This window comes from Meriones unguiculatus, chromosome X (assembly GCF_030254825.1).
Source record: "Meriones unguiculatus strain TT.TT164.6M chromosome X, Bangor_MerUng_6.1, whole genome shotgun sequence".
NCBI classification, from domain to species: Eukaryota; Metazoa; Chordata; class Mammalia; order Rodentia; family Muridae; genus Meriones; species Meriones unguiculatus.
The window spans coordinates 28,087,287-28,094,790 of NC_083369.1; positions in this window are offsets into that span (position 1 = coordinate 28,087,287).

Sequence of the window (7,504 nt, forward strand, 5' to 3'; positions counted from 1 at the left end):
GCTTGCAGTAGATAGGTGATCCCGGAAATAGAGTCAATCAGGTGAAAATCTGCTGAGACAAATTCAGACTATAGACAGAAGTTGAGATTTTTCTATTAAATTGGAAAAATGCGGATCCCAAGATCAGGGAAAAACTCATCTGGGATCCGTTTGAGCTATGCCAGATCCAGGTTTCATGCCCTTTTGCTTTTCATAAACTCCTCTGAATTTTTGGTACACAAAAGTAAATATACATATTAAAAAGCTCTAAACAGTAAAATATCAACAAATCTAATACAAAAACATTCTGAGAGTAACAGATAAAACTATATCCAATGCAATGGGCACCATTCAGCTGTTTGTTTTCTATCATTCATAAACAACTTAAGTTTGTCCACAGTATTAAACTCTAACATTTTAACTGTGGGCGCTGTTGGTAATCAGCCATCAAAGGAGCTCAGCCACCTTTTGTATATTTAGATAGGAATACATCAATGGCTTTACTGCTAAACCCTGGATGCTTGGATTTTTCTTAACAAAGCAACTAGAAGGAGTAGGTTTAAGATATTTCTGTGTCAAAGTCTACCCCCAAAATGGCACACATTAAGAATACCATAATAAAAGCTATGATTTTGGGTCAGATATATACATTAAACAGATGTTTTTAGCATGAAGAGAAGTACCTTTAAGTCTATTTCCAGAAAACAACCAAAGGAAATTAAAATTTCAAGCTTGTGACTGAATAGTAAGCAGTCAGTGCTCCATCAACTTATCAGAACCCTATTGATCAATGCGAAAATTCTGAACTTCTGAAATCCTATAACAACATAAGCACAAGGGTAGCAAAGAGAAGAAATGTAAAATATCTCCTGTTTTTAATATGTCTTTAATCATTTTTATATCATTATAACTCATTTTTATATATCTTAAAACATTTAGACTCTCACTTTTCTTGCATTGATCAACCCCGAAATTATATTTTTTCAGAGCAAACAACATTTTTTTGATTTTTATAACGTAAACTCCTGAGCACTGAGATTGTAGCTCAGTGGTAGAACACTTGACTAGTAAGTCTGAGGTGCTAGATTCAATCCCTAGCACTGCAATAAATAATTAAATCATCATAACCTATCCTCAGACCCTACATAAGCTCTATAACTTTTTGCCCTGTCAGTTTGCAGCCAAGACACAGGCTAGGAGAGGCCCAGACCCAGTGATCTGCAACACAGAGGACTCTGTGGAAGAAAAATGAAGAATCTCATCAGGTCTTGAATTGAGAAAATGACACGGACCTGCCCAGTGGAGCTCCTGTCGTCCTTGGGAGAACAAGGCTTTGGACAGGCAGACAAAGTTTTGGCAAAGAATTGACAGACAGAGACACCTTGATGGTTTGACTCTGTGCAACTTTACTGAAATCAAGCTAGTATTTTTATAATGATTTCACAAAAGGCACCTTAAAATTGGCATACTTCCCAGAACATTCAGACTTTTACCAAGAATACAAAGTTTACATTTTAACTCACAATGCAGTCAAATATAAAGCAGTACCCACAAGTAATCTCGGCCTAAAAACTTTTTGATCAAAGTAAACAAAGGAAAAGAAACCTCAAATATAGTTTCATTATTGCTAACCAGTGAAGAGGAAAGTCAGAAGCTAAGTCAGATGCCTGCCAAAGTCCCTCTCTATATCAAAATCTAACTACACCTTTGTTAACCCTACTCCCATATGTCCTGCCCAAGATTTATGATCTTCCTTAGGAACAAGGCACTGAAGGGAGGGGAAACTCCCACCAGCTGCACCTCTCATGCTATTATATCTTAAGAAGGAGCCTATTATTATTTCACTATTCTTAATGCCTATTAATACTAAATCTAATTCATTACTTTCCTTAAACTTATTTCTATTAAAGCCTTTAACAATCTACTACTAATAAATTTCTTTATAAAGTTAGGTCTGCTATTTCAGGTGTCACAGAGAAAGATCAAAAATTCATTATTCCAGCCCCAGAGCAACAACAGAAGAAGCGTTGAAATATCAGAACACGTCTCTTTTCCAAGTGTGATGAGTTTGCCAGGGACCTTCCAGGGGGCATATTTCCGGGGAAGTCATATCCCCCGTACTGTACCTTATGCTACTATGACGACACTGGCATGGGTGTAGCAAGAAAACATGAATGTGTGTAACTTTATGCATGTAAAATCAATGCCAATATAAACTGTGACCCGCGTAATCGTCTCGCCAGCAAGAAAGCACAGGGACAACAGGATCCTTCTGCAGCAGGCTTTATTATAGTCAAGCGATGAAAGGAGGAAGACCCCAAGCCCCAGAATGGTGCCGCTTAAATACACCGTATGGCGGCGTGTACTCCGCTGGTTGGCTGCTTGCCCATTGCCCCATATGACGCCCAGGGCTGGGCAGTGACGCCCCGGGCTGGGCAGTTACTTGGCATGCTTTTGCAACTTGCACATGCGCTCTATTATTAGTTCATTAGGGCCGGGGCCGGATGTCGGTGCCATCTCGTAATGGCGATTGCATTCTCTCGGCTTTCCACATTTCCCCCTTTTTGTTTTAATAAATGAAAACTGCTTCAAAGCCTTGTAAGCGCGGCACAAGAAAGCTCTAAGCTAGATCAAGCGAACTCCTTCTTTGGGGAGCAAGCGATCAAGAGCTTTAGATTACTCCCTTACCCCACCAGGTGCAATGGAGACAAGTCCTCTGGGTACAGGGGCTAAGGGAGAAGATTAAAAATGGAGGTGACACCCATTCCCGTGCAATGGAATAAAATTCCAGGGAGTGCAAGGGCTGTCATCCTCCTATCTAGTTACCATAGCTGCTTAGGCAAAGGCAACATTGTGACTTGGATCACTCATCGACTCAGTGCAATGGGTAAAACCCCTGAGGTGCATCGACTGAGTGTCACAGTCTGTTTTAATTTTTTAACATGGATAACCAAATTTTGGGAGATGATCCTTGCTCCAAGGCCACAAGTGCTTGCGCGATCACGACCTTGTCACATTGTATTTGGGCTTTGAGCTTGCAGACCAACCAAAGTAAGAACACTAAGCCACAACATAATGCTGCACCAAACATTCCAACGCCCACCCATTCCTTAAAATAAGAAAAGGCGGAAGAAACCCAGGATAATAAGCCATCTGTGAGCGATAAATCCACTCGAGTAGAATTAATGGTCACCACCGCCACCCTTAGCTCTTCAAGCGTTTCTTCAAATCCTTCTGACCAGTTTCCTGCAAGATATAAGGACAATTTCCTGGACAAATTAGCGGCTCGGGTAAGATTTTCATATTGTACACTGGTAATACAGAGTGCTCCTATTTTTCTTTCACATCCTAATTGAGCCAATTGAAATAAAATATCTATTCTTTCTTCCATAAGATCCAGATGCTGGTTAAGAACCATCAATCCACCTTTTAATTGTGCGCTAGCAGATGCATGAAGGTTCATGGCTTCAGCCACACCTGCTGACAATTGATTTACTGTTGTGCTTGTTTGGACTGAATTTGCCACTGCCAAGCTGGCTGCAGTGGCAGCAGCAGCACTGACAGTGATGGCAGTAACAATGGCTGCGGTGATGCCAAAATCTCTCTTCTGTCTAAACAGGGAGAGGGTGGATGGAGTCTCCAAAGGGATTGGGATCCATTGCGGGATTCTAACAACCAGGGCATGAGTGTAACGCCTGGCATTCCAACATTGCGACATCCAGCATGTCTCATTGGTACAATTTCTAAAAGAATTATTGGACAAAACAAGTAAAAAGGGAGGATAAACACAGACAGGACTAGGCAGAAAAGCCATCTGATTTGTAATGGTTCTATTCCAATTGGTAATTTGCCTTGTCGCATTCACCATTTCCATATCCTTTTTTAACACAGTACCATTTAGGGTTCCCATGACGATCGATTTCCCTACAGTACCACCACTAATGAATACCAGAGGATTGAGGTCCATACAACTACCATTTATCCCACAAAGTACCCATTTATGAAAAGGGGTCATATTTCGATGTTGTATAAAGAGCCCCTTTTTCATTACCCAATCTTGTGTAGGATCCATCAACATATTTGGGGAAAAGAAAAAGGTTTTATTTTTGTCAGCCCATCGAGTAAAGCGCGACTGGCAGTCGGACCATGGAGGGATGGTCTCATCATCCTCCCATGCACATGAAGGGGCCACCCTAGGTTGAAGAGGTCTATTTTTATCTAAATAATTTGGTCCTAAAAAGGAACCATTTATCCAGGTGACCTTTTGCAAAAAGGTATAATAGACATCGATGGTGTCATTATTACCCCTTTTCTTTTGGGTCATAACTTCCCAATTCCAATTCTTATGGACAAATGACCCAAGAATCCTTTTGGTAAGCCGAACACAATCTCCTATGGAATCCTCGATTTGAAAGCAAAGGGAGCCAGCTTCTGGAAAGTCATGGCTTTCCCCTAATGATGCCTCAGTCTCATCATAAGGCAAATAAGGCAGGCCTAAATCTTTATTGGACGAGAAGAATTTTGGAAAAGCCAAAGAATTATGTCTGACCGGCATAGGCTTCAGGAATGCAGACAAAATGGCCCAATGTTGTGCCCCCACAATACTAGGAACCCGATTTAGAAGGATCCAAGCAAGAACTGGAATTAGTTGCAGGTATATTCGTTGGAGGATCATCTTCAGCTGCCGCGAGCTTTCGAGTGAGGTGCTCCGGTACCCAGAATGGATTGTTTTCTTCCTGTGGGAAAACACAGACAGCTCCCCTGGATCTTATTAAAATGGGATACGGGCCTTTCCACTGACCAGTCAAGACATCCTTCCATTTGACCATTTCCTTAGGCCTATCAGGCTCTAAGCAGTGGTGATCAGCCGCCGAGTGGTCCTGACTGTCCAAATTTAAAAAATTGAGAGTATAGAGTGCCAAGGAAACAGTCACTCGTGGCACTGAGGGCAGAGCCTCCTCGACTCCCCCTTTTTGTTTTATTAAATAGGACTTTAGAGTGAGATGAGCACGTTCAATAATGCCCTGTCCCTGAGGGTTATATGGGAGACCCGTTAGGTGGGTCACTCCCATTTGATGACAAAACTGTCCAAATTTTTGAGAAGTATAGGCTGGCCCATTATCAATTTTCAGAATTTTGGGCTTTCCCCAGGCACTCCATGCCTCCAAGCAATGTTGAATAACATGGGCTGCCTTTTCTCCAGTCAGGGGAGAAGCAAACATAACTCCAGAGCAAGTATCAATGGAAACATGTAAATATTGTAGTTTGCCAAAAGATAAAATGTGAGTAACATCCATTTGCCACATCTGTAGCTGACGGATTCCTCTGGGATTAATCCCAACATGAGGCACAGGTAAAACTGACAGCAATTTTGACATTGGGTAACAATATCTCTAGCTTCCTTTCTAGTTATGTAAAATCGATGACACAATGTCTCAGCTGTAACATGAAATTTTTTATGAAACTCCTTAGCCAATTCTAAATTTGAAAGGAGGGCAAATGCAATCATCTTTGTGGCTCGATCTGTCAGGTCATTTCCATGGGACATGGGCCCCGGTAGACCAGAATGAGCCCTAATATGTGTAATAAAAACAGGGGATCTTCTGGTAATTAAGGCAAACTGAATCCTTTGAAAAATTTTTGCAAGCTTGCTAGATGCTTTAATCAATCCAGCAGCCTCTAAGATTTTGGTTGCATTTACCACATAACTAGAATCAGAAACAATATTTAAGGGACCTGGAAATTTTTCCAAAACTTTTAGCACTACTAAACATTCCACAATTTGAGGCGAGGTCTCATGATATTGCTTAGAAACAACTTTATTATTAACCACATAAGCTCCTACTCCTGTTTTTGACCCATCTGTATAAACTACCAGTCCATCCCGAAGTGGTTCCTGGGACGTTACATGCGGGAAGACTACCTCTTGAGTTAAAGCAAATTGCCAAACAGGGTGTCGAGGATAATGATTATCAATCAAACCACTAAAGGAGGTAACTAGCACCGCCCAAGTATCAGAGGTAGCAGTCAATACCTGAACCTGATGGGCTGTATAAGGCACTATTAAGAACTTTGGCTCCTTCACAAAGTATGTAATGGCTGCTTTTAACCCACGAAGTGCAAGTTGAGCAACTGCATCTGGATACCACTCAATAATTTTTGCAGGAGAAGCATTGGGATGAACCCACAATAAGGGTCCATCTTGCCATAATACAGCAGTTGGTAAATGTTTAGTTTTAATGACACACAGGTCAAAGGTCTTAGTTTCATCTACACGTTTTAATTGGGCATCTTATAAAGTGTCTTCTACCACTTGCAGGGCGTGGCTTGCAGCCGGTGTTAAGGCTCTGGTTGAAGAAATATGAGCATCCCCTTCCAAAATATCAAATAGGGGTTTTAATTCAGCAGAAGGAATCTTTAAAAACGGCCTAAGCCAATTTATATCACCTAATAATTTTTGAAAATCATTTAAGGTATGCAAATGGTCCCTGCGAATTTCTATTTTCTGAGGAACTATTCGTTCCGGATAAAAAACAGTCCCTAGAAAGGAACCTACTTCTGAAATTTGGACCTTTTCAGTGGCAATATGCAATCCCCATTGTTGCAGGGTTTTTTGCAACAAAGGATACGCATCTTGCAAGATGGCTAACTCCTCATGGCACAAGAGAATATCATCCATACAGTGAATCAGTAACAAGGAAGGAAATTGCTGTCTAACTGGTTCAAGACCCATCTGCACAAACAATTGACACATGGTGGGGCTATTAGCCATGCCTTGAGGTAAAACTCTCCATTGATATCTTTTGTCTGGCTCATGGTGATTAACAGCAGGTTGGGTAAAGGCAAATCTCTGTCTGTCTTGTGGGCACAATGGAATGGAGAAAAAAACAATCCTTGATGTCTATTATTATAATTTTCCATTGCTTAGGCAGGGCTGAAAGCAGAGGCAAGCCTCTTTGCACTGTTCCAAATAATTGCATCTGTGCATTAATAGGCCTCAAATCATGGAGAAGTCTCCATTTTCCTGATTTCTTTTTAATAACAAAAATAGGTGTGTTCCAGGGGGAAGTAGATGGTTCCAAATGACCAAGCTGTACCTGTTCTTTAACCAGCCTTGTAGCGGCTTCCAGCTTTTCAGAGGAAAGGGGCCATTGAGGAACCCATACGGCCTCCTCTGTGAGCCAAGATATGGGCATGGAACCCTCAATGGCAGCTAATGAAAACCCAGGCCTTGTTTCCCTGTATTACTTTCCTGTGAAATCGGGTGTAATCTCCCTTGTTCCTGTTTACCAAGGCCTTTTCCTTCCTTATAAGCCATCCTTTTCATTATATCAACCGCTTGTTGAGAATACTCATTGGTCAATGCTAATCCTAAATCCTGCAAAATATTTTTTCCCCAGAGATTGACAAGGAGAGGAAGAACATATGGTATGAAACTTCCTGTTTGACCTTCTGGTGCTTGCCACATCAAAGAACGTGAACTAACCGCAGGGCTGGCCTCATATCCCAACCCTTGTAAGGAGTG